Consider the following 20,604-nt stretch of genomic DNA (forward strand, 5'->3'; position numbering starts at 1 on the left):
AGCGCCGCTCTATTTTCTCCAGGCCCGCGGAGGCATGCGAGCATGCCTTCACGGACCGGACGAGCTGCGCCAGGTCCGGCCAGCGGCCGAGGGCTAGCCGGATTATGTCGGAGCGACCGGAATGGCTACGGATAAAGACCCTGAGGTCCTTGGAGGGGATGAGGGACGACTCGGTGGGGGGCACGAGGGAGTCCCCCGCCTCGCTCTGGGCAGACTCTGAAAGTGTCCCCGTGCCCTCCACCGAGCCGCTGACCCCCTCAGGGCGGTCGCCCCTCGACTCCGAGTCCCCCACCGCAGGACGTACGGCGGGCGGCACGGAGCCACCAACTAGCCCTAGCCCCTCCCCGATCCCACCCCCAGGATCGGTGGAGGAGGGGTTCCCCCCGGGCTCACCTTTCCCGGATTGCGGGCCCCCGTGCGACGGCGGCCCAGCCGCCCCCTCCGCCCCAGACGCTTGGACACCCCCCAGGTCCGGTGTATCCTTCGGACTGAGGTTGGGGATGTCCAGCGTCCAAGGTCGGGACGGAGAGGACGAGTGGATCGTCTCTTCGCCGCCGCCGCACGAGGACATGAACATTGGAGTGTCGCCCCAGTCCCCCGACAGACTGAAGAAGAACTCCGGGTTGTAACCGGCCGGGTGGAACGGAACCGTGGGGACCCCGCTGCCACCCGGCCCCGGAGACTCCTCGCCGGGGGACTGAGGCAACACACGCTTGGATTTGCAGGGTGCCTTGCCCCCTTTTTTCGCGGGACAAGGCACAAAGACAGGTGGGGGCACGGCAGGAGATGACTCACAAGGGGGGAGGGGCACGCAGACCTCGAACTCTACGGTGAAGCAATGTGCCTGATGGTTCTAACCACTGACGAGGTGGAGGTGAGTGGATTAAATAATGACATTCCTCCTCTTTTCATTGAGGAAGTGGTGGTACATGGGTTAGCTACTGCTCCTCCCCTCTCTTTGTTGGGTGAGTAGGAATCCGGTATGTTAACAATTTCACTCTCCCTCTCTCTCTGATGGGGGATTGTTGCTCCATGTTTGTGTGTGACCCTCACTTCAGTTCCCAGTGGGTGTGGTGCAGCAGCTTAAAGCTGACATCAATGGTAAAGGCATGGACAATGAGAGAAGCAGGAACACCGAGATCTAAATTGTGTTTGTTTGTCAGAAATGTTGAAATTGTCAGATTTCTCCTCAGTGGGAGGAAAGTCGGTGAAGATATTTTGCAGAATCCTGTAATGAATGTGCTCTACTCTGTCTCTAACCCAGGGTGTATCTGAGCTGGGTGCACTGGTTCAACAAGGCTTGGGCCCGAGACGTGAAAATACCTGACTCAAACCAAAGATACATAGTGGAAGTAAAATTGAAAACCAATCAATTAAGCAATTGGGTATTTCATTTATCGTTGGAGGAAAAAGATTTTATTCTTTTTATTGAAGTTTTTAATGTAACCGAGTGATTCTCATTGACATGAATTAACGGTGTCCATCAGTGCAAGGGAAATGTTCACAAAACTGGGTTTACCGCTGGATTTGTCAACTGTTCTGTTGATGATCTTCAAGGGGATGGCTTCATGTCCCACCACACAGGAGTAAGAAGCGCCGCTGGACCACTCCTCTGCTGCAATGGATAACAGGCTGTACATGAAGAAGGAGCTATTCCCGCTCTCCGCGACCACCTCGGTGTTCTTATAGTTCCCAGGATTCACCGGCTTGTCGTTGACGGTCCACTTGACGAAGATCTCTCGAGGGGAGAAACGTCTCACTAAGCAGCTGAGGGAGACGAATCTCTGAGCGGAGACTTCTTCTGCCGAGGGCAAGAGGACAGAGACGAACGGTTCCCGCGGATTTGGATCTGCAGAAAATGTACAATAAATGTCAATAAACTGGAGAATTATGGAGACAATGAAACTGCTGGCTAGATATCAGAAAAATGTGCTTCGTTTCGATTTTAAATGTTTCCATTTTTGACTTCCAGTTTGGAGCAGAGGTGAACACAATTATTTTCTCAAATAACTCAGGGGGCTGGACTGGGAAGTTTCAGAAATTTTACAGCACAGAATCAGGCTATTCGGCCCAACTGATCGGCTTTATTTTTGTTTTTCTGGTTTTTATGCTCCACATCAGGCTCCTCCCTCGTTATTCGATCTCAACCCAATAACATCGCCTTCAGTTCACTTTTCATTCATCAACACATCAAATTTCCCCGTAAAAATATCTACAACCCCCAGTTTTTAGTTAGTAGAGTTTCCACTCAGGGGACACCATTAATGCACTGAATACTGAATATTGACCAGTACACTGACACTGGAAATAGACACAGTGACGCATTTATTGCTTCAATCTCTCAGCTCACCTGTTTCCTTGTGGATGGATTTTCTTAAAGGAGTCGGCAGATCCTGATGGCTCACCACGCAGTCAAACACAGCCGCACTCAGCCAGGCTTGTGTCGAGATGTTTAAGTTGCTGACCACGCTGTCAGGATCCGCTCCTGGCTTTTCGGCAATCTCTGATTTCAAATACTTCCTGTCTCGGATCCAGGACACATTGACTCCATAAGGAGCATTAGAAATGATGCAGGTTAAGGTCACGGTCGCCTCCAGTAAGACCTGTTCGATTGGTGGTGGCTGTATCGTCACTGTGGTATCAGGGCACTGGGGAGGATCTGTGAATGAAAAATGAAAATCAACCCTAGTTCCCTCTTCAGAAGCAGGACAGCAGTCTTCAGCCTGAAGGAGACGAAGTTGCCTTCGATATATCAACCACTAACTATCACCTTTCAGCCTCTATGGAGGATGGAAAACCAGCCTGCTCTGTGAAATTATTCTCTTTTTGTTCAAGTATTTTAGCAGCGGTATCATTCTCATGAATCAACATTGCAGTATTCCCCAATAAATATACCATTCCTGAACTCAGGAACCAAGTACTGGCAGTTAGTTTATAAGTAGGGTGGATACACTTCCCAATATTTTACCCCTATGCTGTGACCTGTGAAACAGTCCGACACCGACTGTCTCTCCAAATCTTACCAGCTGTCTCAGGAAAAAGCTGACATCAAGACCACCTCGCTCACTATGTTACTTTAAAATGGAAGGGAACACTATTTCAAGGGGAGGCAGAGGCATGGTGGTGTTGCCAATGGTCTTGTAACCCAGGGCACGACTCTGGGGACACAGATTCGAATCTCACCACTGCAGATGGTGAAATTTGAATTTAGTAAAAATCTGTCATTAAAAGTCAAATGATCATCATGAAGCCGTTGTTGTAAAAACCCACCTGGTTCACGAATGCCGTTTAGAAAAGTAAATCTGTTGTCTTTATCTGGCCTGGCATGCATGTGACTCCAGATCCACAGTAACGTGGTTGACACTTAAGTGGCCTCCGGGATGGGCCACAAATGCACATCTCATGAAGGAATAACAAAAATTGATGTTGTGATGAAGTTCTGAATGTGGCACTGTCCCAATGCAACAAACTACATGACAATAACTTAGAAGTTGTTCTATGCTTTGTATTAACTTTAATAGATCCCTAATTTCCATTAACAGCGGAATAATTTTTTTCTCGGTTTGAGTCTCTTACCCAGAGATCCGCTGATGTTCTGACTCTGAGTGAATCCTTGGTGAGTGACCTGGCAGGTATAGACCGCTTTGCTGAACCATTCCTGAGCGGAGACTGTCAGCCGACTGCTGGCCGAGAAGTTCCCGTTCACTTCACAGGCGGGAGAGGTGATAATTCCTGAATCCATGCGTTGTCCATTCTTCAGCCACTTCACCGTCATTGACTTTGGCTGGAAATCGATGATTGAACAGACGATGGTTGCAAATTTTCTGCTTGTGATTTCTTCACTGGAACTCACGGTGAGGATAACGGTTGGGGTGATAACGATTGGGCCTTCAACAAACAAATGTTCAGACGTTACTTGAAGATTTAATTGACATCAATTAAAATTAGTTCTTTTATTTAAGCACCATAGCTGCCGATTTGGGAATCATATCCATGGTTTGGTTGAATTGGCAGGGAAATGGCGAATGGAATTCATCCGTCAAAAGTGCCATACAATGCATTTGGGGAGGGAAAACAAAGCAAGACAATAAACTGGAATGTTAAGAGGGATTGAGGAAATGCAAGACCTTAGAGTGCACGTCCACAGGTCCTTGTAGATGGTAGGGCAGCTGGAAAAGTTGATCAAGAAAGCATATCGGATTAGTTCCTCTGTTATGTGAGATATTGAATGCAAAAACAGTGATACAATGATGGAGCTGTATAAAACCTCGTTTGGCCAAGTTTGGAGGTTGCTGTACAGTTCTGGTCACCACAATGCAGGAATAACGAAGTGACTCTGGAGAGAGATGAGGTTTACAAGAATGTTGCCAGGGGCTAAAAATTGCAGCCATGAGGCGAGATTGGACAGGCAGGGTTTGTTCTCTTTAGGAAAAGAGGAGGCTGAGGCGTGACATAATTGTGGTTCACAAAACAAATAAAGGACGTAGGCAGAAATAATTCATTCCCCAAGTGGAGGGCTCAATTACCAGGGAGCATGGTCATTTAAAAGGTATCTAGGTCTGCATCTCAAGTGCTTTAAGCTGCAATGCTACGGAGTTGGGGCTGGAAAATAGGCTTAACTTGTCTGGCTAGTTTATTTGTTCTCCCTTTTGGCCAGCACAGACATGGCGGGCTAAATGACCTCATTCTGCACAGTATCATTTCTGTTGTTCTTTGATTCTGAGCAACTTTTCAGTCAGTAGACACTTACCTGGATTTTGCATAATTCAATTTTTCAGAATGCTACAGATCAGTTATAACTAAGGCCTTATAGAGTTCAATCACAGCGTTCCTGTCTTGCCCAAGTTCCACAACACTTACATTGCATTCCAATGCTCTTGACTGAGTCGCTGTGTCGAACCTCACAGTCGATTTTGCTGCACTCTCCCACTGACTGGGTGATGGTTAACTGGCTGCTTAGGGTATAGGTTCCCTTCGCGTTTCTCACTGATGGATAAGTCTTAAATCCAGTGGCGATCAGCTGCCCATTTTTCTTCCAGGTCAGTTTGGAGACATCTGGAGAGTAGTCCATCGCCAAACAGCCGTAGGTGATGGAGCCAGCGGAGTTGTGTTGCTGACAGGAAGAGACGAGGCTGTAGAGAGTGGGCGGAGACGGTGTCGCTGGGAAGGAATAGTCGATTGAACAAGTTAGACTATTACTTGCGTTTATTAATTAATCAAACATATTTATACAAGTATGTTTCTATATTAGGTATAGCTCTTGCGGCTAAAGGGATCAATGGATATGGGTAGTCGGCGGGGTCAGGACATTGATGAGCCGTGATCAAAGTGAATGGTAGAGCAGGGTCAAAGGGCCGAATGGCCTACTCCTGCTTCTATTTTCTATGTTTCTACATCACGATTTGTCTAGAATTATGAACTTAACTTAATATTTCCCGATTAAGACCTACATACACCTTTCAGCTTCTGTTACTCCTATCATTTGAGAATCGCCATCTTTGTAGAAACTCACATCACTGTCTCGACCTCTATCAGGTTGGAAAGACAAAAACATTTTGATGTCATTGTAATGACATACCATTCATTGGATTAACAGAGAAGTGTAAAGAGTTTCTCCATTACTTCAGGCACTACCTATTTCTCAAACAACAGGACTTTGTGATGAAGAAGTTGTCTCTTCATTCATATCAGCCACTCGCCTGATGAAAGAGCTCCAAAAGCTCACGATTCCAAATAATCCTGTTGGCGTTCAACCTGGTGTTGTCAGACTCCTTACTGAGCCCACCCCAACCTAGCGTCGGCATATCCACATTGTAGTTTTGGCTATTGCCTGTGTTCAAACGAACTGATGCCCCTTCCTCTCTCCAACTCACTGCCTCTCACTCCACAAAATGAAGATTAGTGACTTTGCTTCAAAACTACCTTCGGAATGAATACTTACTGAATGACCAGGAAACTCTAAATGTGATTACAAATTCAAATAATTGCAACATTGACTAATTGAAGGGTCATACATTAATAGCAAGAGTTGGCCATTCGGGCCCTGACGTCTCCTCCATTATTCACTGAGATTACAGATGATCTGGTTGTGGTGCTAGCTCTATTTTGCACATCCTCACTCCGCCCGTCGATCACCCACTCTCTGCCCATTTCCCCCGACTCTCTGCGCTTTTCCCTGGCTCTCTGCTATTCCCTGTGGCTCCTTTCCCCTTTCACCTGGCTCTCTACACTTCCCTCCAGCTCTGTCCCCTCTCCCCCGGCTCCCTGCCCTTTCCCTCAGCTCCCTACCCTTTCCCCCGGCTCTTTGCCCGATGTCCCTGCTCCCTATCCACTTTCCCCTTTCCCCTGGCTCTCTGCCCTTTCCCCCTGACTCTCTGCCTTTCCCCTTGACTCTCTGCCCTTTCCTCTGGGCTATCTTGTCCTTTTCCTCGGCTCTCTGTCCTTTCCCCGGCCTCCCTGCCCTTTATCCTGGCTCTCTCCTCTTTCCCTGATTCTCTGCCCTTTCACCTGGCTCCCTGCCCTTTCTATTAGCTCTCTGCCCTTTCTTCTGGCTCTCTGCGCTTTCTCCTGACTCTCTGCCCTTTCCCGGCTCTCAGCCCTGTTGCCCGGCTGTGGGCCCATTCCCCAGGCTCTCTGCCCTTCCCCCCCGGCTCTCTGCCCTTTAACACGCCTCCTGTTCTCCCCGGCTCTTTCCCATTGTCCTTGGCCCTGAGCCCCCAGGGATTCCCCCCAGCTCTCCACATTCGCAGGGCAGCTCCCACATTTGAACACCAAACTGCCGCTTAAGATCTTTCTTCTCTCTCATTGCAGACCTCCACACACAGGTTTAGCGAGTGTGAGTGAGAGAATGTGAGTGCGTGCGGGTGAGTGATTGAAGGAGTGAGAGTGGATGAGTGATGGTGTGTGAGTGACGGAAGGTGGGTAAGTGAGGGTGAGTGAGTGAAGTTCTTTCAGTGAGGATGAGTGATTGAGGGTGAGTGAGTGAGTGTGGGTGCGGGTGAGAGAGCGTGAGTAAATGATGGTGTGTGAGAGAGGGTGGGTGAGTGAAGGTGGCTTAATGTGTGAGTGAAGGTGGGTGAGTGAGTGTCGGTAAGAGAGAATGAATGAGGGTGAGTGAGTGAGGATGCGTGAAGGTTAGTGAAGGTGGGTGAGTGAGAGCGAGTGAATGAGGGTGAGGAGTGAATGTGACTTAGTAAGTGAGGGTGAGAGAGTGAGTGAGTCAGGGTGTGTTATTGAGGGTGGTGTGTGAGGGAGAATGAATGCGGATGGGTGGATGAGTGAAGGTGAGTGAGTAAAGGTGTTTGACTGAGGATGAGTGATTGAGGATCTGTGAGTTAGGGTGGGTGAACGTGAGTGATGGTGAATATGTGAGGGTGTGTGAGTGAATGTAGGTGCGTGAGTCTCAGTGAGTTTGAATGGGTCAGGTGGCGTACGTGAGAGAGAGAGGGTAATTGAGCTTGAGTGTGTGGGGGTGCGTCTGGGTGAGTGAGGGTGGGTAAGTGGGGAGAGTGAGTGAGGGTGAGTGAGAGTGATTGAGACTGGATGAGTGAGGGAGGGTAAGTGCGGTGAGTGAGTGAGAGTGATTGAGACTGGATGAGTGAAGGTGGGTAAGTGGGGTGAGTGAGGGTGAGTGAGAGTGAGTGAGACTGGATAAGTGAGGGTGGATAAGTGGACTGAGTGAGTGAGAGTGAGTGAGACTGGGTGAGTGAGGGTGGGTTAGTGGGATGAGTGAACGAAGGTGACTATGAGTGTTGGTGAGTGACTGAGGCTCTGAGTGAGTGACTGAGGGTTAGTGAGTGAGGTTGAGTGAGTGATAGCGTGTGAGTGTGGGTGACTGAGTGACAGTGAGTGAATGAGAGTGTGTGAGGGCGAGTGAGTGTGAGTGAGTGAGTGCTGGTGAGTGAATGAGGGTGTGAATGTGAGTGAATGAGGGTGAGTGAGTGAGGATGGGTGAGAGTGAGAGAGCGAATGTGTGTGAGTGATTTTGAGTGAGTGAGGGTGTGAGGGTGAGTGACTCAGGGTGAATGAGGATCAGTGAGTTTCTGAGGTTGAGTGCGTGAAATTGAGTGTGTGAAGTTGAGTGTGTGAGGTTGAGTGTGTGAAATTGAGTGTGTGAGGGTGGATGAGTGAGCAAGAGTGAGTGAGTTGGGATGAGTGAGTTGGGATGAGTGAGTTGGGATTTGTGAGTGGGGATGAATGAGTGAGAGTGTGTCAGCGAGGGAAGGTGGGTAAGTGAGGGTGAGTGAGTCAAGTTCTTTGAGTGAGGATGAGAGATTGAGGGTGAGTGAGGAAGTGTGGGTGAGGGCGAGAGAGTCAGTGGGCCACCTCCACCTCTTCCTCTCCATCGATCTTTTCCCGATTCTCCACATTGATCAGCTTTCAGTAACACGGATGTGTAAATCACCAGGCAGCTGCTTTAATGTCGGTGTCTTTCTTCAAGAAACACGTACCAGTGAACAAATAGTCAGACTGAGGGAGCTGTAGGGAAGCTTACAGCAAAACTAGGATGGGTCGCACAGGAATCAACCAGTATTGGGAGCCAGGCGGCCATGGTCTCAGCCAATTCCCTTTTTATTTTTTGGGTTTTTGTGTCCGGTGTAACACATGGAAATTCCTACTTCTGACCTCATGTTGGATGGAATGTCACTGTTGAAGCAGTAGAAGATTGTTGGTCCAAGAACAGTCCCCTGCCGACATCCTGCAGTGAAATCTGAACTTAGATGTTTGACCTCCAACCACCAATACCATGTTGCTTTGTGCTAAGTATGACTCCAAACAGAGAAGAATTTCCCGCCGATTCTTATTGACTTGAGTTTTACTCGGGCCCCTTGATCCCACCCTCATTCAAATGCTACCGGGGTGGGGGTGGGGGAGGGGGGAGTCGGGGGGGGCGTCGGGGGGGGGGGGGTGCGTTGGCACGGTGGCACAGTGATTAGCGCTGCTGCCTCAGAGTTGGATTCCCGACTTGGGTCACTGTCTGTGTGGAGTTTGCAAGTTCCCCCCGTGTCTGTTTGGGTTTCCTTAGGGTGCTCCTGTTTCCTCCCACAGTCCAACGATGTATGGGTTCGGTGGATTGGCCGTGCTAAAATTGCCCCTTAGTGTCAGGGGGACTAGTTAGGGTAAATACATGTGGTTATGGGGATAGGGCTTTGCTGGGATTGCTGTTGGTGCAGACTCGATGGGCTGAATGGCTTCCTTCTGCACTGTAGCATCCTATGATTCTACTCTATGGTGTCAAGGACAGACACTCTGACGTATGTGAGACCGAAAGTGTGTGTGTGTGAGAGAGAGAGAGAGAGAGCGATAGAGGGAGAGAGAGATAGAGGGAGAGATAGATAGAGAGAGAGAGAGAGAGAGAATGTGTGTGTGAGGATTCCTGTGTATGATAGAATGCGTTTGCACGTGTGTGAGACAGTGGGCTGTGCGTGCAAGAGGGGAGAGTGTGCGTGAGAGAAGGGGTGTGTGAGATAATGTGTGTGTGTGAGACAGAATGTGTGTTTGAAGAATTATTCTTTGTGTGTGAGAGTGTGTCTCTTCTTGAAAATGTATGTGTGTGGAGGGGCGGGGAGAGTGTGTGTGGGGAGTCTGTGTGAAAGAGTACTTCTGTGTGTGATGGTGTGTATGTTGATGTGAAAGGGAGTGTGTCTATTTGAGATACACGATGTCTGTGAAAGAGAGTGTGTGTGCCTGAGAGGGAGGTTATGTGTGAGGGAGAGTGTTGTGTTCATGTGAAAGACAGTGTGTGTGAGAGGGAGTGCCTATTGGAAAGCAAAATAATATGTTCATCAGTGTGTGACACTGTGCATGGGATGGCGTGTGAGTGAGAAAGATGTGTACAATGTGTGTGGATGACAGAAGCAATGTGGGGTGTATGTGTGTGTGTGTGTGTGTGTGTGTGTGTGTGTGTGTGTGTGTGTTGAGGGGCGGGGAGAATGTGTGTGAGCGAGAAAAAGTGTGAAACTTAGACAGAGTGGATGCGTGAGTGTGTGTGAGTGAATTGACTGTTGAGAGAACATGTGTCTGTGATAGGTGGAGTGTTTAAAGAGAGATACATTGTATATACATGTGTGTCCGTGTGTAAGAGAAGGAGAGACTGTGTGCGAGATTGTGTGCGTGTGAAAGGGAGGGTGTTTGTGAGAGACAGTGTTTGAGAGCAAGATTGTGCGTGTGTGAGACAATGTGTAAGGGAGTGAGCGGGTGAAAGAGAGAGAAATATGTACCTGTGTGAGAGAATGCGTGTGCAAGTGTCCGTATGAGTGAGAGCATGGGAATGTGTGTGAGACGAAGTGAGAGTGTACGGAAGAGGGAATGTGAGAGGGATAGTGCATGTGTGTGTGTGAGAGAGAGAATGTGTGCGCGAGACTGTGCTTATGTGAGAGACCGTGTCTGTGTGTAAGAGTGTGTGTTAGAGTGTGTGCATGTTCTATGTTTGTGAGAGAGTGTTTGTGAGAGAGCCAGTGTGTGAGAGCAAGAATGTAGAGGTGTGAGATAGTGTGCGCAAGAGAAATAGAAATATGTGCGTGTGTGTGTGTGAGAGAGAGAGATGCGTGTGCAAGAGGAATTGTGAGAGAGCGTGTGAAGAAATGTGAGACAGCTTGAGCGTGTGTGACAGAGAGTGGAAGAGAGAGAGTCCATGTGAGAGTGCGTGCGCGAGAGTGTGAGACTGTGCTTATGTGAGAGTGTGTGTCTGTGTGTAAGAGAGAATGGGTGGGTGTGTGGGGATGTGAGCGCTTTTGTGTATGGGGATGTGAGAGATTGATGGAGAGAGCGAGACGATGTATGTATTTGTATTGAGAGAGTGTATGTGTAACGTGAGAGAGAGAATGTGTATGGGTGTGTAAGAGAGACCGTATGAGAGAGAAAGTAAGTGTGAGTATGTATGTGTGTGTGTGTGCATGTGTGAGAGAATATGAGAGTATTTATGTGTGTGAGAGTGTGTGATGTGTATAAGTCTCTATTTGGCTGATTCAGTCTGGAAAACACACTCACTCCACACATACTCACCCATTCACACAGTAAGTGGGAGTGACAAGTGAGCACAATACGGAGCGCGGGCCAAGGGTTGGAAAAACATTTAAATCTTTCGCAATCAGTCGCAATTGAATAATTCACCCTACTCAATGAGGGAAACCTGTAAAAACTCAAGAAATTTGACACAATCCAGGGCAAAGCCACCCACAAGATTATCCGCCCCCTCATTCACCCTATTCTCTCTCTCCATCACTAACAAGCAGTGACAGCAGTGTGTGTTATATACAAGATGCACTGCAGCAACTCACCAAGGCTCCATAGTAAACACTGTCCAAACCCGTTGCCTTTATATCCTAACAGGATAAGGGCAGCAGCCACATATGAAGACTACCACCTGCAAGCTCCCCTCCAAGACACACACCATCCTGACTTGAAACAGTACCTCAGTTCCTTCTGGGTCAAAATCCTGGAACTTCCACCTAACAGCACGGCGGATGCCTGCAGCATATGGATTGCAGTTATTCAAGGATGCTTCATATCAACACTTTCTCAAGGAACAATTATTGATGATTAAAACTTCTGGCCGAGCAAATGACTCTAAAATGGGTTTAGAAGATTAAAAATAAGATGCAAATGAATTTGACCCTTCAACTGTCATACCAAACAGGTCATGGACTGCTTTACTACGGAGCACAATCTCACTTTGCATTTGCTCATCGAACATTCCCAAGGCCGGTACATCACTGGTTAAAAATCATCCAAACCTCCCTCTACAATCTGACGTTTCTGCTCTCTCTGATGGTCACAATATGCTTTAGGGATCTCATTTCTGAGACGCCGAGACAAACATCAAGTCAAACTGTCACATTTCTCACAGATACAAGTTTATTGAAGAAATAAATCAAATTTCACTCCCTGAAATACAGCAGAAGGAACCAGAAGTTTTACAACCAGTCAGGCAGATTCCTGGTCCCAACACAGTGACCACGCGCGCAGAAACAGAACAGACACAAACGGTGCAACAATCGATTTCCCAGCAGGTAGGTATGATCAATCTGTCAATTTAATTCAAACTGTTTGATTCTAATTGATCAATGATCAATTTACAACAGAAAATCAATAACCTCTTTTAAATAAAACTGAAATTCATTTCAAAACTCCTGTCGATTTTTAATTATGTCTCTCTGCCTGTCTCACTTCTCGAAAACTATGTAAAAATGTAATTTCGCTGAAAATTAGGAATCAAAAATAACAGATTCAGGACAGTTCAATGTCCCCGACAGAGATACAGTGACACAGTAAGGATTAAATAAACCAAGAAACATTTACATTGAAAATCATTACCTGATTCGATCTAATTTCTTAATTAAATGTAATCAACAAAATATTCGAGGTAAAACACCTTATCGAGCTAAGCATAGCTGATAAAAGAAAGGTTTTGTTTCTGAATTCATTTTCGATACAATTAAACATTCTCTGAAACGGATGATACTTTGCACGCCCGTGCATTATTCAAGGTATTTTGTTTTGAATTAATTAGCACCAATATTATATTTTGTTTTGTTAATTGCCGGTTACTTTTCCTGTTAGCTGATTTGTACTCCCTAATAAAATCAGTTTTCAATCATTCAAAACTTTCCCTGCCTCGAACATTGTGAAGTAATTGGGTTCCAATTAAATATTAAACAATAAACTTCAAATTACTGAATGGAAAGATTCAGACATCTGTAATTCATTTGCTTCAATCGAATAACATTGTCATGTTTTTTCATTTCCACTTTTACTCCAAATGCCTTATTATAACCTGCAAACGTGTTAAGAATGCATGTTTCTGACTTTGTATATACTGTAACGGCCTGGCAGTTTGAGGTCAATGAAGCTGCTTCCTAGATTTAATAATTTGGACCATCCATATAATTTAATTACTGAACATATTGTTTAAATTAAGAAGTTCTGAATTAAACAATGAAAAACACAATGAGGACAATTGATTCAAATCCTCTGCAACACTGAAACATGATGCACAAAATAAGTCGAGACTTTTTCTTCAGTATAATATTTAATACTAATTAAACATAATGCTCAAATAGAATCAATTCTTCTATTCTGTCATTTATTCATCCAATAATTCTATTCTATGTTCAGCAGTAATGGGAGACAGGATGTTATTATTAAATGCAGAGCAAATATTACTAATATAAAAATATTATAATATTATAAAAAATTAATTATTTGAATTTCAAATATTAAATTGTAAATCTCTAGCCAGTTTCTGTTGACACCTTACGACAATTCAAACACCATTATATGAACAATTGTTTAGTGTTAGCGAATTCCACCTGTCAGAAAACTGTGTTCACTCTGTCACATTTATTCAAACTGTGGGATTCTAATTGATCAATTTTCAAACTACAACAACAAAAATCAATAACTTCTTTTAAATTAAACTGATATTCATTTCAAAATTCCCTTCGACTTTTAACTATTTCTCCCTGTCTATCTCAAATCTCGAAAACTAGGCAAAAAATATTTTTTTTTCTGAAAATGTGCACATCAGATATAACCGATCCAGGGTAGTGTAATGTCCCTAACAGAGGTACAGTGACGCAGTAAGAATTGTAATTCATGATTTACTTTAATCTGCAAGCATCAGTTAACATGAATAAAATGCTCAAATATATATTTATTTTATTTTTTCCGATACCAGTTTGTTTTATCCTGACAAGGATGTTTAAACGCAGTTTGTTTTTTTCATTTAGCTAGAAAAAGTGTAACCGCTCAGGATCACCGAGTTGAAACAATACAGAAACAATTGAGAAACACCAAACCATTTCACAAATTTTGAGATGAGATTAGTGATTAATTACCTCTGCATCCAGCTACAAATTACTTGGAAGGAATGCTGCGCCTGCACAGAAACAATGTAATAATCGGGCACAAAAATTTCCAAATAGCGTTTTATTGCCAATTATTCTCCAAAACTCATATTTAAGTGAATGCGAACTTCATCGGGGATATAACAATTAATGCAAAGTATCTTGTTGAACTGAGCGCTGCTGTGGAAACAGCATGTTATCATTGAAATTGTTTCTGGAATTATCACAAAATATTTCCAGCCGAGAAACCTTTTTGGTCATGTTAATTGTATGCAAAGCACAGCAGAACTATTAAAGCCGATTAATGCGAAATGATATTAATAGAAAATAATCTTTTGTGAATATGTAGTTATGTTACCGATTAATAACAGTTTGATTTATATTAATTTTACTATCAAACTTGTTAATGAGAAGTTTGTTTTTGCAGCAACTACTTAGTGTCCGATTGAGCGTTGTAAGACATGATTTATTTTAATTTCTAAGAGTTAGTTAAAATTTATAAAAATGCTGTAATACCTTTATTTTATTTCTTTCACAACCTGCTTATTTTCTCCCTACAAGGATTTTCAAACTCATAGATTATTTGCATTTAACCAGAAAACGTGTAACCGCTCAGTGCCACCGAGTTTAAACAATGCAGAAACACCAAAACATTTCACACATTTTAAACATTCTTAGTGACCCAACAACAGAACCTCCTCAACAGAAACACACCAAAACACATCAATGAGGGAATGAATCCGTTTCACGGGGACGCAACTCAATTATCCATTCAACAAAATCAAAAATATGATTGCAAGGAAATCTCAATATTCAATCCGGCAAACCAGCTCGTCACCAAGTATATGAATGATTGAACTAAACAGAAATTTGGAATAAGAGCAATAGCATTGCGAGGAGGTGGAATATGTCCAACAAATTAATATTGAAATTTTACCACATTCTATTCATATTGGGTCATATTTCAAACAGATTTCAAACATATTAAAATATTAGGTGGGTAAAAGCTGCAGCCGTCAGATGCCACCGAGGTTAAACATGGCATGTATCCCAAATTATGAATGCAGTGGCAAACTATGTTTTGGACGAGTGGCATAAACCGTGGTTTGGTTTAACCTGCAATTATCAGCTACGATTTAAAAAAATACAAATACAATAAAGCCTGCCTGATTTCTGTCTGCAGGCACGCGTCAAGTAGTTTAAAACCCGCAGACTGTTTGTATTCAATCACAAAGTGTGTAACAGCTCAGTGTCACCGAGTGTAAACAATGCAGAATCTCCGAACCATTTCACAAATTTTACTGATTCAAAGTCACCCAGACAGACAACCTCCTCACCAGAAACACGCAGCACTGAGGGACTGAACCCCGGCTCATGCAGAAGCAGCTCAATTCTACAAACAGTTGCAACAGAAACAAATTTCACATTGGCAGAAAATCTCAATTTAAAATCCAGCCAATCTGACCATCACCAAAGCAACTAATAATTAAAATAAGCACAACAATGAGATAACAAAACCAGATTGTGATTAAGCGGAACATGTTCGCAACATTAAAGTAGAAACTTTAACACATTTTGTTAATATTGGGTTAGATTTCAAACACTTGTGCAGTAGATGGTGCAACTCGCAGCCACTAGATGTCACCGAGATTAAACATTGAAGAAACGCCGAACTGCTTAACAAAAGGAAGGCATTTAAAGTAACCCAGCCACACAATGTCCTCAGCAGATACACACCAAATCACAACAAGAGACAGAATCACTCAGTATCACCTTTTGTCAATTAACAGTAGAATTCTATAACCCCCATTTTAAGCAGGATCACATGAAACATTGTAAAGATTTTCAGCACAGAATCCACCAAACCACATTACATTGAACGAATGAATTAATAAAATCGAGAAAAAGTATAAAACAAAAACTCAAATAAAACACTGACTAAATAAATGCATGGTTCTTACCTGCAGTCACCGTCACCATGGTCCCTTGTCCCCAGTAGTCCATGGCGTCACAGTGTCACGTTCTCTCGGCTGGGTCATACAATAACCATCTCTGCACAAAATAGACAGAAATCCATCAGTATTTTAAAAATTCACAAGCCAGAGGGAAAGCAAATCACTGCATTTTCATGAAATTATTATTGTACTGGTGGATACCGTTCGCTCTACATAAATAACCTTAATGTTTTATATTTCATAGAGGATCACATGATCAAGTTATTGAAAACACCAACTGATAATCAAATAGTTATCATAAATTTCCCATGTTAATTCTCGCTATTTGTGTAGTGCTGGGACATAAATAATACAGCACTGTAAACAATGCTGGATTGGAAAACAGAGCACTGCCCCAGTCTCGGTCAATTAATGCTGAGGGGTTTTTGTATCGACAGTAACTGCTGTGCCACCCAGTTATCACAGTGAGACACAGCATGACAAATACTGTGCCCGACTGCTAACTGTTTAATTTCACTGCTGTCTCAAAAATCTGATTCTGCCTCATCCACGAGCGAATGAGTGAGATATTTCAGCTTGTCCTGGTCATTGTATTTATAAAGGGGATCGGAATGCTTTTAAACTCTCTGTGTAGATTTAGCAGATCGGTAAATATAGATTTTATGGGAAGATTTTTATACCTTTTCACAAACTAATATTACTTCCACACATTATTTCACTGAAGCCTCGTTTACTTTGAAAATCCTGCTGTGGTGCTGATCACCAATTTGAGCAATCTCTTTCCATGAGGTTTTTGTATGAGGATGTCGCTGCGCTCAGCACTGTGACCCACTGCTGTATCACAGTGACAGACACTCGCACAAAAACTGCACTCAGTCTCTGTTCAGTACTGCCGCTCAATATTCACTTCAAATAGACCATTATTTCGATGTAATTTACAATTTATGCAGCAGTTCACAAAACACAATCTAGAAACATCTCCTCCAAGTATCAGAAATATTAAAACGAGCATTATATCCAGGTGTGTAATTGCTGAAACTGTTAACAGTAAATAGAAACAGAGTGAAAAGCTCAGCCCATTATGTCTGTGTGTTTTCTTGGTTTAATGTTTAATTTTCACTAAGTTGGGTTTGTCAGAAGCGGTTTGTGTTTTTGTTCTGGTCACTGTCGTTAATACTACATTTAAAACAAGCACTGACCTTCAGGTTATGATGGAAGTTGCTGAATTCCCTCTCGAGCTGTTCTTGTTCGGGTCCATCCCTAGTTCCTCTCGCTGTGGTGTCTTGCACAGTAATAGATGGCGGTGTCTTCGGTCTTCAGCCTCGTCATTTCCAAAGAGAAGATGTTGCTTGAAGTGTCTTTGGACGCAGTAAATCGATCTTTAATTGCTGGGGCGTAGTTGTTGCTAGATGAACTATAGTACCTCAGCAGCCACTCTAGCCCCTGTCCTGGAACCTGTCGGATCCAGTGCATGTAAGCGCTGCTAAGACTGAAGCCGCTGGTTTTACAGGTCAGTGTCAGGGAGCCTCCTGGACGCCCGGTCTCTGCCTCTGGCTGAGTCAACACAACCTCCGACTGGACACCTGTAAAAGTAGATCAAAAAACACGAGGATTAATCCTGGTGTAATGATTTTTGACTCTGGAATATTACAGAGATGGACTAAAACTGAGACAGTAACTGTGGGAGACTTAGACAATGAAAAAAAAACTACTCACCGGATAAGAAAGTCAGCAACAAACTGAGAGAAATCGCCGACCTCATCCTTCTGGTAAATTGGGGGAAATGGTTGTGTCAGGAACTCAGTGAACAAACCAACTCCCGGACTGTTGGATTCCGGTCCGGTGAGCGGTATTTAAATACCCGGCAGTAGGGGGCGGCTTTCCAGGCGCCGCCTGTTGATTCCCTGCTGGAGGCGGCGACTGGATCCAGGTCCCACCTTCCACACCCCCAACAGAATGGACTTCCAGATTTACAATAGGTTAATATTAAAATGGACATTTTATCTGTGTCGGGATATTTGTTTGGCTGAATATGTTCATTGTATTGTCTCCATTATTTCTGATGGTGATATTGCAGTTCATCATTTCTTTATTTAAAATAACTAATTCCATTGTAAATATGGTGATTTTATTACCACGCCCCCAAGAAGAACACAAATCTAAAAATGATGAAATAACATTTTGGGAAAATAAAGAGACCGTCAGTCTATTTTGCATCAATTCCGGGTCTCTGTCACATTACAATAATAAAGCATCATTTATCAGAATAATTTTTACCGATTTCTGTAACTAAATGAGGGGTATGAACAAAGTGATTGCATTTAGAGTGCGGATGGCTATCACTGTACAATTTGGGTTTGGAGATGAGAAGAAACTCTCACACAATACAATGTTTCTCCTTATTTTTGTCAAACTGCCCCAATCTCGAAGACAGCCCTTTGAAAATATTAAGAATCCCGCCCTCCTGATAATTGAATAGTGAGTTGAGAGAGAAACATAAAATTAACATCGACTTTTGACAGAGAAGTTAATGAATGGAACGGACACGAAGATCATTAAAGTTCTCCTTCAGCAGCCAAATCATTGCATGTCACTCAATCGGCCACCAGCTGTCTAACATTCGCTGGTATTGCGAACACAGGATATCAGGGCTTTGCGGCACATTGCACAATATCACAAGAATAAATGTTTTATCTTCCATTGAATCAGGTTATGAACTGATCATTTCTCCACTCATTGGCAGCTATGATTGGAACTCTTCAATAACAGGAATCAGATTATACTGTACAATAGAATAGGGTGTTAATCAGGTACAAGAGACGCTGCTGTTTAAATGTGATACAGAACGTTCAGAATATTCCAGGAATTCCCGCTGTTCATGTCAGTTTTATGATGTTCCCTTAATATGATTTCGATGCATTTTATGCCATTGCACTGATTTCAATTGACTGGGGAATTGGGACCATCAACATCTCTCTCTCGTATTTCATGAAGGAGTTAATAAACAGACTTTAATAATTGGAATGACATTTATTTGGAAGTTATACAAATGAAAAAGCATCTGGTCACTTTATTGTTTTGCGATACTATTTACTCACATAATGAAAAGGCCATTGAATGAAAATATTTGATTAGAATGATTACGATTTAAAATGTGTCATTCTTGTGGGAATGAAACATTTATTGTTTAAATGCTGAATCCCATTTTGTCCGTTTAGGTTCACGCTAATCTGTCCCACACAGTATTTGGCAGCAATCCAGGCTGCTGTCAAATGCTCAAAGTGATTGACAGGAATCATCTGGGGGTGTTGAGCAGCAGATCAAAGATCTGTTTCCTCAGTACTGACCGCTTGGCTGCAAGCCAACTTAAAACCCTTCACATTGTCAATGAGGCCTATTTATAAATAAATCTACCCAGCAACAGTACTGGAGGCACTTTACTTTTTTAAAGTTGTAAATCTAGATGAATTTTTCCCATCTCTAATGAAAGGAATTTCATGCAGCTTCTCTGGCACCCTGTTAGCAACAATGATGATTTTTCCAACACATCAGAATATTGTGATAGATGGATAGAAAGAATTACAGGCAAACTGAGAAATGTCTCAGAGAGACGATACATGAACATGTTTGTTTGTATTTTCTTTCCCTTTATCTTTCCATGGGGTGTTTGGTTGCAAAGACCGGCACATTTTGTCAGCCCCAAATTCCCTTGAACTGAGTGGTTTTCTAGGCTACTTCTGAACATATTAAGGAGTCAGCTATTTTGCTGTCCATCTGGAGTCACATCCTTGTGAGACCAGGTAGCGATGGCAGATTTCACTCATTGGGGAATCAGAGACGGTCCGATGGTCGCCATTAGCATCTGTTCCATATTTATTAATTGAATTCAAATTCCACCAGCTGCAATGCTCCGATTTAAATCCCTGTCCCCACATCATTGTCCTGGGTCTCTGGATCACTGAGCCACTTAAATTAATATTACGTCACAATCTGCGCAAACAATAAATGAATGACTGGGTTGATGCAGGAATGAATGACCGTTGAATGAATGAAATGAATATCAGTTGGATGCCTGAATATTTTGATTGAGGAATCAGTGAACGGATTGATGGATGCATTGTTAAATGGTACTGAAAGATACTGTTCCACATTCCCATATTTGTACTTGACTGGTTCAGAAGTTGAAACAGTTCCTTGATTCCATTTCTGTCAGTGTAATAATTTCAATACTTCCAGAGGGTCTGGGTGAAATCAAACCCGATTTTCTCGGGAGTTAGCAAGCTGATCCTCACGAAAAGAAGAGGGCGTTTTCCTGCGGCACGGATGTTTCATTTCTCTGCTGATACTGAATATTCATATCCAAGATCGAAAGAGGGAACATGATTTGGCTGAGGAGGGAGGATTGTAATATTTGAAACATTTGCAGCAAATCACTCACCATGCCCTCACCCAAATTAGTGAAGGTAACAAGCTGTAAAATAAATAATGTGGCAACAGATATATTGTGAAACTCACTGGACAACTACAAGTGTTACATTATTTCCCAAAACTGTGTAATAATGAATCGGGATTTAAAAATTCAGTAAAATCATATTAGGTGCAAGGTACTTTAATGCATTTCATTACTGTGGAAATCATCACACCAGCTGTGTATCAGGAGTTTAAAGCGCAGAGACTGCTGGGTAGCGACTCATGATCCTCAGTCTAAATTCATTCAATTTCCCACTGCATTCTGGGACAGATTTTTATCCTTGGCGACAAAAAGGCCAATACAATGACAAGAAATGTTAATATCAATGAAT

General features: G+C 43.5%; 1 pseudogene across 1 annotated transcript; it reads right to left on the reverse strand.

The window, feature by feature from the left end:
- Positions 1-1,376: 1,376 nt before the first annotated feature.
- Positions 1,377-17,624, reverse strand: LOC144485985 (Ig heavy chain C region-like; annotated as a pseudogene). The gene is made up of 7 exons (XR_013496208.1): positions 17,519-17,624; positions 17,090-17,385; positions 15,809-15,872; positions 4,861-5,160; positions 3,577-3,888; positions 2,351-2,659; positions 1,377-1,849 (listed from the first exon to the last, which is right to left on the reverse strand). The product of XR_013496208.1 is annotated as an Ig heavy chain C region-like (transcript).
- Positions 17,625-20,604: the final 2,980 nt, after the last annotated feature.

This window comes from Mustelus asterias, unplaced genomic scaffold, assembly GCF_964213995.1.
Source record: "Mustelus asterias unplaced genomic scaffold, sMusAst1.hap1.1 HAP1_SCAFFOLD_260, whole genome shotgun sequence".
NCBI classification, from domain to species: domain Eukaryota; kingdom Metazoa; phylum Chordata; class Chondrichthyes; order Carcharhiniformes; family Triakidae; genus Mustelus; species Mustelus asterias.